The sequence below is a fragment of the Phoenix dactylifera genome, chromosome 1, assembly GCF_051530095.1.
Source record: "Phoenix dactylifera cultivar Ajwa chromosome 1, Ajwa_hap1_PhDact_Kaust_v1.1, whole genome shotgun sequence".
NCBI lineage: Eukaryota > Viridiplantae > Streptophyta > Magnoliopsida > Arecales > Arecaceae > Phoenix > Phoenix dactylifera.
Genome location: NC_143190.1, coordinates 3,514,879 through 3,523,376, shown reverse-complemented (window position 1 = coordinate 3,523,376; position 8,498 = coordinate 3,514,879).

The following is an 8,498-nucleotide window of genomic DNA, read 5'->3' as shown; positions in this document are numbered from 1 at the left end:
TTTTTTTTATAAAAATATGAAAATCTTATTTTTATGAAAATACTACTTTCTTTTTTTTTTTTTAACTCCAATCGAACAAAAGATTTTTTTCGTTTTCTCGTTGGCCATATTTTTTTTCTTCCTCTTTCTGCGGACCAAACAAATATTATAAGAAGGGTTTGTGTATAGCATCTAATAGGCAATCAGGAGCCACGTTACCTAGAGTGCTTGAAGGTATGATACTGCCTTTATTTTGTGGTTTCAACCACCCATTGCAAGGTCAAAATCTGAAATCCGAACCCAGAAGCGATTTATAGGAAGAAAATTAGATCTCAGTTGACAAAATACATTTAAAATTCATAAAAGAATAGGACACTGATTAGAAACTAATAGAAAAGACATAAGATGTTATTATGTACCTTGGCATTAAACTCTGAATCAAAAGGACGATGTTTGATCTCTATGGATCACTGGTAGATCGCAATGCCAATCGTCTGTTACATCAATGCACAAGATAATAACATCAGAAAAAAAAAGGCAATTGTTACCTAAATTAAAGACCACATTCGGATATTGGAAAGTGATTTAAAATGTAAAAAAGTTGCTGCATCAAGTGCAATCTTTATCTGAGTGCGCCAGGATAATGCTGATCCAGGCCATGAAATGTTTCTGTTGCTGGAAATTGGACCCGGGGGCTGCCGCGAACCAAGGGGGGAGGAGCTCCGCTGCCGGGACGGTGGATGGCGGTGCGTCGATGGGTGGCGTCCTCCTGGAGAGTCCTGCAAAAAAGCCGGTGGCCGGGCTTTCCGGCGCCGGCCCTCCGAAGCTTAAGTCAGAGGGGGCTAATATGTGGGGGGAGTAAAGGAGGAGGAATGTTTGTTCTTTTGTGTGTATGTTTGTGTCCGTTCTCTCTCTCCTGCCTCCTCCCTCCCAGGTTTCCTTTTATAGGAAGATATTATGTTACCTGGGAGGTGACAGGGGGATTTGTCCTCTTTTGTGATAATTGGGCACGATTTTGCTCATTAATGGCGTAGTGGAGAATAAAGCCGGATCAGACCGGAGTCAGGGAGTTGTCGCGGTTGATCGGACCCATTGGGGTGGTTGAACCGCCGGCCGTGGTGGGCCTAGGGTTCGTAGATGGTAAGTGCATTAATTGCTGAGTGATCCGGCGGTCAGGGAGAGCTATACGCTTTGATGGTTCAGTGATCCGGAGATCATCTTGAGCCGTGTTCATTTAATGACTGAGGGAATCGGAGACCTGAGGGGGTCTCATGCATTAATGATAGGCCGTGCCGAATACCTGCGGAGATCTCGTGCCTTGATGGCTTAGGGATGGTGGCAGGTTGTAGTGGAGTCATGTATTTAGTTGTCAGATCCTTTAAAGGGTTAGACGGAAATTGGGTATTCGGCTAAGGCATGGGCCTGGCACGGGTGCCGAGTCGAGCTGGTCGCCCAGTGGAGTGTCCTGTGGTGGGATTGCTTCTGGTCGGTACTTTCTAGTCGAGCGCCTCTCTGGTCGGCGCTCTTTGGTCGGGCGCCTCTCTGGCCGGCGCTCTTTAGTCGGGCGCCTCTCTGGCCGGCGCTCTTTAGTCGGGCGCCTCCGAGATGGCATGACTTGGGTTTTCCCCCAACACTACCCCCGACTTCCGAGTTCCAGCTGGCTACCAGCTTGAGCGCGGGAAGTAGTTTTAGTTGGGTTATTATGAATTATGAAAATTTTAAACTATCACGCGTTTCGAATTATCGGGCGCTTCGAGGTGCCATTAATAGGCGGCGTCTCTTCTTTCCCGAAATGCCTCATTATTGGGACGACGCCTTCGAAGCGTCCTCGCATCGTGGGCTCATGATGGGGCCGCACGATCCGACGGGGCGCTTCTGTGTTCGAAGCGTCAGCCCGAATTAAATGTGGCGTTCTGTCTTTTGAGCCGACACGCGTCGTAATCCGAACGGGATGCAGCATTTTTCTTGCTGATCTGAGCCGTTGGAGGGATCTATATAAATCTTCACCTGGCCTCCCGTTCCTTTCTTATTGTCTTCTTCCTCCAGCTCTTCTCAGTCCGAAGTTTTCTTTCTCCGGTGTCTTCTACAGGTCCCCTTTTTCCTCTCAATCTTTCCCTCTTCCTCCTAATGGGTTTTGTCCCTAGTGAAGTTGAGTCCGCCATGAGCATCCTGGAGGTCGAAATGACCGAAGAGTGGTTTTTCCCCCTTCAAGGGTTCCGTTTGGAACCCGCCAGGCGGGGGGATCGGGTAACCGATCCTCCGGTAGGCCGGATTGGAGTGTATCTAGAATCACTCTGGGCCGGCCTACGATTCCCTCTTCACGGCTTCGTGAACGAGTTGTTGACGGTATACTAATTGGTTCCGGCGCAACTCGCTCCGAATGCTTGGAGGATAGTGATCGGTTTTCTGTCATTGTGCTTACTGCACGGGATTCCGACCTCTGTCAACGTTTTTCGGCGACTTTTTGTTTTGAAGTCGAATCCGGGAGACGGAGAGTGGCTCTACATCGCCCTTCGGGCGGGTCGGCCACTCTTTCAGGGCGCTCCTTCGTCCATTCACGACTGGAAGAAGAAGTTCTTTTTCCTAGGTTCTGAACGGACATGGGGGTTTGACCCTAGGTGGGGGCCGACCCAGCTCAGGTCCATCAACAAAGCCCCCAAGCTTTCTCCGCGTGAGCAGGGGATCATCGACACCATCCGCAGCCTCGGGGACGGTATTTTACTGAGCGGCCTCATAAGTGAGGACACTCTAGTGAACGTTGGCCTGAGCTCGGCGCGTCCCCATGGTAAGAGTAACAGTAGGGTGTCTTTCTCATTTCGTTACTGTTCTGTGTTTTAATCCTGCTCGCCCTTGCAGATATCGCAAAGATGGTGACCAAGAGCGAGATCCTATACGCCCGGTTCCAGAAGAGTGCGGCCGAGCTCTCAGGAGAACCAACCGAGCCGAGGAAGAAAGCGAAAACCTCGGCGACCGCAGCGGCCGACGTGGGCGCTCCTCGCCCCGCGCACTCCGACGCTGGTCGGAGGGAGGGCACGGGTCCCAGGGGCGCGGGCTCTAGGGGAGCTACGGTGGCGCTCCCGTGCCCGGTGCCTTTATCGCAGATTCCTGGTCGGCAGGAAGCCCCAGCCGCCGATCAGGGGGGGAGTTCCGCGGGTCTGGCGCTTGCGCGCCCCACTCCAGTCTTGCGGCAGTCATATCGGCCGCCTGTCCGATCCCAGCCTTCCAGCTCCGAGCCGAGGAGCAGCCAGGGAGCTTCGGGATCGGCTCTGCCCAGGCCAGCCGAAGTTGGCCTTCCGGGCTCGTCGGGCTCACGGGAGCGGGTGCCTTACGCTCCCGTCTGGTCGGTCTTCGAGGGCGATTCGGCCCTCGATAATCCCCAAGTGGCGCGTGAAGTATTCCGGGTCGTGCTACTTCCGGTCGACCAGGCCAAAATCCGGTCCATGAACTACAGCGCCTTCATGGACTCTACTCTCTGCTCCGCCGTCCGGGTAAGTTAGTCTTCATGTTTGTACAGTTATGTAAGTATTATTTTTAGTGTCTCACGTTTCTCACGTCTCTTTTACAGCATCTGCACGAGACGGAGACGCTAATGCACATAGTGCAAGACTACCGGGAGCAGGCCCGGAGGCATCAGCGGGGGCACGAGGAGGCCGAGGCAAAGTGCCAGGCGTCCGAGGCCGAGCGCCTTGTGCTCCAAGCAAGGGTGGGAGCAGCCGAGGATGAAGTTCGAGCTCTGACCGCCGAGCTCAAAGAGGAGAAGGGCGCGCACACGTTGGCGAGGTCCGAAGTGCGCGCCGTGGAGGCTCGTTTGGCCGAGGCCGAGCTGGCACTGGCCACCCGCGAGCAAGAGGTGGGAAATGCCCGCCTTCGGACCTTGGAGCTCGAGCGAGAAGTCAAAAACCTCGAGCGGAAAGCCGCATATCACGAGGCTCGGGAGCGAGAGGCTCGAGAACAGGCCCAAGACGCAGTGAAGCTCTTCCGCGAGTCGGAGGAGTTTCGTGACCTCCTAGAAGAGGAGGGCGTGAATGGGCTGATTCAAGGCTTCAAGGACTTCCGCAACCAATTGCGGCAGCTCCTTCCCGACTGCGACCTGAACCTGCTCAGACCAGGAGCGGGGGTCGAGAGGTCGGAGGCGGAGGCGGAGGCGGAGGTAGAAGCTCCGGAGGCCGACCAGGAAGGTCTGGCCGAGGCGGCCGAGGTCGTCGCCGAGGCCACCGAGATGGCCTCCGAGGCTGTTCCTGTTGCTGCCAAGGCTGCCGAAGAGGAGGCCTTGACCGCGGAGCCGGCCGTTCCCGAAGCTGCCGAGGCCGAGCCTTAGTGTAGTTTTTTTTTTTTTTGTAAGTCGGGATGGTCCCCACATTTGTAAGGGCCGAGCCCGAGCTTTGTACCTAGCCTACGGGCTTTTTCAAATGAATATACATATATTTTCCGCAACTCGTAAGTGCCTGTGGTAGACTCAGGTTTCTCTGCTTGGATCCACTTTAGGCTCCAAGGACATGGGCTCTACGGTCCCAACTTCGTTCGCCACAATTGGACTTTCGTTTAGGCTCGGCATACCGAGCTTAGGTTCGAGTTTCCATTGCTCGGTCCTGAGACACGTAATACAGTGACGCTTGTCTAGGATGCGCTTGGGCTCGGGGGAATCTTCCCGAGCTTAGCTCGGAATTCGAGCCCTAGGACTGTCACTAAGACTTTGAAGTTTAGTGAAGTCCGGACCTCGAGCCGCCGAGGTGGATGATCGGACTCTTTCCGATAACACGGGTTGGATCGCTTGTCAGCTCGTGATGAGGATTCATCGAGCTGACTGTATAGACCAAGTTTACTATTAAACGGTGCATGTAGGAGGGGCGAGGCCGAGCGATGATTAGCCCGACCGGGTGCCTCGACGTCAGTCGGGGGTTCATTCAAGTAGTTAACCAAGGGTGAAAGTAAAATGAGAATATAGAGACATTGAGTGGGTACCTGGTACCGTGAGCGTTCTTACGCCGAGGCCGAGAACTTCGCCTGGCGACTGAAAACGCTTTTCTGCTCGGAGTCCATTTTTTGGGGACGCCGGCAAGATAGAAACCAGGTAAAAATAGATGAGATAATGTAAAGACATTAATTGAACGGGTACCTGGTACCGTGAGCGTTCCTTATGCCGAGGCCGTGAACTTCACCTGGCAACTGAAAACGCTTTTCTGCTCGGAGTCCGTTCTTTAGGGACGCCGGCAGAGAAGAATCCAAGTAAAAATAAATGAGATAATGTAAAAACATTAATGGAACGGGTACCTGGTACCGTGAGCGTTCCTTATGCCGAGGCCGTGAACTTCACCTGGCAACTGAAAACGCTTTTCTGCTCGGAGTCCGTTCTTTGGGGACGCCGGCAGAGAAGAATCCAAGTAAAAATAAATGAGATAATGTAAAAACATTAATTGAACGGGTACCTGGTATCGTGAGCGTTCCTTATGCCGAGGCCGTGAACTTCACCTGGCAACTGAAAACGCTTTTCTGCTCGGAGTCCGTTCTTTGGGGACGCCGGCAGAGAAGAATCCAAGTAAAAATAAATGAGATAATGTAAAAACATTAATTGAACGGGTACCTGGTACCGTGAGCGTTCTTATGCCGAGGCCGTGAACTTCACCTGGCAACTGAAAATGCTTTTCTGCTCGGAGTCCGTTCTTTGGGGACGCCGGCAGAGAAGAATCCAAGTAAAAATAAATGAGATAATGTAAAAACATTAATTGAAAGGGTACCTGGTACCGTGAGCGTTCTTATGCCGAGGCCGTGAACTTCACCTGGCAACTGAAAATGCTTTTCTGCTCAGAGTCCGTTCTTTGGGGACGCCGGCAGAGAAGAATCCAACTTGTTGCCAATCACGGACTTTTCGCTAATCATGAACAGAAAAACGAGTCGAGCTCGCTGGTCGATGGAGAACGAGCCGAGCTCGTTGGTCGGTGAAGACCGCATCCCGAAGTATCGGGGCATCCCGACCGTGGTCGGGGTAGGAGAACGAGCCGAGCTCGTTGGTTGAAGCCGATGGAGAACGAGCCGAGCTCGTTGGTCGGTGAAGGCCGCATCCCGAAGTATCGGGGCATCCCGACCGTGGTCGGGGTAGGAGAACGAGCCGAGCTCGTTGGTTGAAGCCGATGGAGAACGAGCCGAGCTCGTTGGTCGGTGAAGGCCGCATCCCGAAGTATCGGGGCATCCCGACCGTGGTCGGGGTAGGAGAACGAGCCTGGTACCATAAGACAATTAGGGGAATTGGTGAGTTCGAATAAGTACACAAACCATCACAAGTCATCATAAAATGAAATATATGGTTGAATAGCGGGGGACCCCTTGGGGTCCTACTGGTGATACACGCGGAGATTTTCAGAACTCCAGCTTCGTGGAATGGGAGTCCCATCTAGAGACTCTAGCTTGTAAGTTCCGGGCCGGCGGATGCGCGTGACTCGGTAGGGTCCTTCTCAGTTTGGGGCCAATTTCCCTTGCTCAGTTGGTCGGGAGGCCTCGGCTCTTCTGAGGACAAGGTCCCCTCCTTTGAAGGATTTGACCTTGTCCCTGGCGTTGTAATACCGAGCTGTCTTTTGCTGGTATCTCGCCATGCGAACTCGGGCGGCCTCCCTTGTTTCCTCGATCAAGTCAAGGTTGTTCCTGAGCTGTGAGGAGTTGGAGCTGGCATCGTAATGTTCGACTCTTGGAGAAGGAAGCCCAATCTCCAACGGGATGACAGCTTCCGTTCCATATGTCAGATTGAAGGGAGTCTCGCCGGTGGGGACACGGAATGTTGTCCGGTAAGCCCTCAGGACATTGTATAGGTCCTCGACCCATTGTCCTTTGGATTTGTCGAGCCTGGCTTTGAGCCCTTGCAAAATAGTACGGTTTGTTACCTCAGTTTCTCCGTTCATCTGAGGGTGTGCGACCGAGGTGAAGCGGTGGTCGATGCCAAGCTCGGAGCAGAATTCTCTGAAATGGAGGTTGTCGAACTGGCGACCGTTGTTAGATATGAGGATGCGGGGGAGCCCGAATCTGCAAATTATTGATTTCCAGACAAAATCCTGCATCTTCTGCTCGGTGATCCGGGCAAGAGGCTCGGCTTCCACCCACTTTGTAAAATAGTCGATGGAGACGACCAGAAATTTTCTTTGCCCGGTAGCCAGAGGAAATGGCCCTAGAATATCAATTCCCCACTGGGCAAAAGGCCAAGGGGAGCTGATAGAAGTTAGGGGAGCCGAGGGTCGGCTCTGCCGTTGTAAGGCTCCACCTGGGGTATCTTGAACCGTAGTGGAACCGGTTCGTCTTCAATCTCCGGGGAGAAGGGGGACTTCGTGGTGAACTCGAAGTCGCCATCACGTCCCGATTTCCTTCCGTGGAGCGCCTGGATCTGGCGCTCCAGCTTCTCGACCTTCTTGTCGAGTTTATCATTCTGGAGGATCACTGCAGTGGTTCGTTCCGGCGCAAGTTGCCCCGGAACCGACTCAGCCTCCGAAGGTTGTGGCCAGCCACCGGGGCCTCTGACTGGGTGTTCTCTCCAGAGGGAGGCCTGGACTTGAGAGTTCTGACCTCGAAGGGGAAGCCCGCTTGTAGGGGGCTCCGGTTGAGCTGGAGCCGGAGGAAGCGGTACCGTCAGGACACCCTTGGGTTGCAAGCCTTGGACAGCGGTAGCCAAAGCTTGCACCTGTTGCATCAGGGCATCAAACTGTTCCGGCCGAACTTGAGGAGTTGACTCGGCCGGAGGTGGTGAGTTCTGAACAGAGTGTCCAGGACTAGGTAGAAGACGTCGAGAGGCATTGGAAGCCCCTTTACTTCTTAGTTTCATGGCAGCAACTCGGGTCCTTCCTCTAGCGCCAACTGTTGCTGGAAATTGGACCCGGGGGCTGCCGCGAACCAAGGGGGGGAGGAGCTCCGCTGCCAGGTCGGTGGATGGCGGTGCGTCGATTGGTGGCGTCCTCCTGGAGAGTCCTGCAAAAAAACCGGTGGCCGGGCTTTCCGGCGCCGGCCCTCCGAAGCTTAAGTCAGAGGGGGCTAATATGTGGGGGGAGTAAAGGAGGAGGAATGTTTGTTCTTTTGTGTGTATGTTTGTGTCCGTTCTCTCTCTCCTGCCTCCTCCCTCCCAGGTTCCCTTTTATAGGAAGATATTATGTTACCTGGGAGGTGACAGGGGGATTTGTCCTCTTTTGTGATAAGTGGGCACGATTTTGCTCATTAATGGCGTAGTGGAGAATAAAGCCGGATCAAACCGGAGTCAGGGAGTTGTCGCGGTTGATCGGACCCATTGGGGTGGTTGAACCGCCGGCCGTGGTGGGCCTAGGGTTCGTAGATGGTAAGTGCATTAATTGCTGAGTGATCCGGCGGTCAGGGAGAGCCATACGCTTTGATGGTTCAGTGATCCGGAGATCATCTTGAGCCGTGTTCATTTAATGACTGAGTGCATCGGAGACCTGAGGGGGTCTCATGCATTAATGATAGGCCATGCCGAATACCTGCGGAGATCTCGTGCCTTGATGGCTTAGGGATGGTGGCAGGTTGTAGTGGAG